General features: G+C 42.3%; 1 non-coding gene across 1 annotated transcript; it reads left to right on the forward strand.

Annotated features, from left to right (window-relative positions):
* The first annotated feature begins 1,539 nt into the window (after positions 1-1,539).
* On the forward strand, positions 1,540-1,647 carry LOC148545445 (small nucleolar RNA R71). The gene has a single exon (XR_015900725.1). It is a non-coding gene; the product is annotated as a small nucleolar RNA R71 (small nucleolar RNA).
* The last annotated feature ends 490 nt before the right edge of the window (positions 1,648-2,137 follow it).

Raw genomic sequence — 2,137 nt, forward strand, 5'->3', positions numbered from 1 at the left:
TTGAGAGAAGCTTTTCATGCTTCCTCTCCATGGTTGCAGAGGGAGATCCTTGAGTTTTGAATACAAGGGAGTTCTTATTCCATTGAAGGACTATTTCACCTCTGTCAACATCAATCACAGCTCTTGCTGTGGCCAGGAAAGGTCTTCCTAGGATGATGGATTCATCCTCTTCCTTTCCAGTATCCAGGACTATGAAATCAGTAGGTATGTAAAGGCCCTCAACTTTTACCAATACATCTTCTACGTGTCCATAAGCCTGTCTTCTTGAGCTGTCTGCCATCTCTAGTGAGATTTTAGCAGCTTGCACCCCATAGATTCCCAGTTTCTCTATTACAGAGAGGGGCATGAGGTTTATTCCTGAACCAAGGTCACACAGAGCCTTAAAGATCATGGTGCCTATGGTGTAGGGTGTTATGAACTTTCCAGGATCCTGTCTCTTCTGAGGCAATGTCAGTTGATCCAGATCACTTAGTACATTGATGAACAAGGGAGGTTCAACTTCCCAAGCATCAATGCCAAATAATTTGGCATTCAGCTTCATGATTGCACCAAGAAACTTGGCAGTGTGCTCTTCAGTGACATCCTCATTCTCTTCAGAAGAGGAATACTCATCAGAGCTCATGAAGGGCATAAGGAGGTTCAATGGGATCTCTATGGTCTCTAGATGGGCCCCAGAGTCCTTTGGTTCCCCAGAGGGAAGCTCCTTATTGATCACTGGACATCCCTGGAGGTCTTCCTCCTTGGGATTCACGTCCTCTCCTCTCCTCACAGGTTCGGCCATGGCGCTTATGTCAATGGCCTTGCACTCTCCTTTTGGATTCTCTTCTGTATTGCTTGGGAGAGTACTAGGACGGATTTCAGTGATCGTTTTACTCAGCTGGCCCACTTGTGCTTCCAAATTTCTAATGGAAGACCTTGTTTCATTCATGAAACTTACAGTGGCCTTAGATAGATCAGAGACTAGATTTGCTAAATTAGAAGCATTTTGTTCAGAGTTCTCTGTCTGTTGCTGAGTTGATGATGGAAAAGGTTTGCTATTGCTAAACCTGTTTCTTCCACCATTATTAAAGCCTTGTTGAGGCTTTTGATCCTTCCATGAGAAATTTGGATGATTTCTCCATGTTGAGTTATAGGTGTTTCCATAAGGTTCACCTAAGTAATTTACCTCTGCTATTGCAGGGTTCTCAGGATCATAGGCTTCTTCTTCAGAAGATGCCTCTTGAGTACTGTTGGATGCAGCTTGCATTCCATGCAGACTCTGAGAGATCATATTGACTTGCTGAGTCAATATTTTGTTCTGAGCCAATATGGCATTCAGAGTATCAACTTCAAGAACTCCCTTCTTCATAGGCGTCCATTATTCACAGGATTCCTTTCAAAAGTGTACATGAACTGGTTATTAGCAACCATGTTAATGAGTTCTTGAGCTTCTGCAGGTGTTTTCTTTAGGTGAATGGATCCACCTGCAGAGGTATCCAATGACATCTTTGATAACTCAAATAAACCATCATAGAATATATCCAGGATGGTCCATTCTGAAAGCATGTCAGAAGGACACTTTTTGGTCAACTGTTTGTATCTTTCCCAAGCTTCATAGAGGGATTCACCTTCTTTCTGTCTGAAGGTTTGAACATCAGCTCTAAGCTTGCTCAGCTTTTGAGGAGGAAAGTACTTGGCTAAGAAAGCCGTGACCAGCTTATCCCAAGAGTTCAGGCTGTCTTTGGGTTGAGAATCCAACCATAATCTAGCTCTGTCTCTTACAGCAAAAGGGAAAAGCATGAGCCTGTAGACTTCAGGATCTATTCCATTAGTCTTAACAGTATCACATATCTGCAAGAATTCAGTTAAGAACTGAAAAGGATCTTCAGATGGAAGTCCATGAAACTTGCAGTTCTGCTGCATTAGAGAAACTAATTGAGGTTTAAGCTCAAAATTGTTTGCTCCAATGGCAGGAATGGAGATGCTTCTTCCATGTAAATTGGAATTAGGTGCAGTAAAGTCACCAAGCATTCTCCTTGCATTGTTGTTGGGTTCGGCTGCCATCTCCTTTACTTGTTCGAAATTTTCAATCAAGTTGTCTCTGGATTGTTGTAATTTAGCTTCTCTTAATTTTCTCTTCAGAGTCCTTTCAGGTTCT

This window comes from Arachis ipaensis, chromosome B9 (assembly GCF_059453495.1).
Source record: "Arachis ipaensis isolate K30076 ecotype BB chromosome B9, ASM5945349v1, whole genome shotgun sequence".
NCBI lineage: Eukaryota > Viridiplantae > Streptophyta > Magnoliopsida > Fabales > Fabaceae > Arachis > Arachis ipaensis.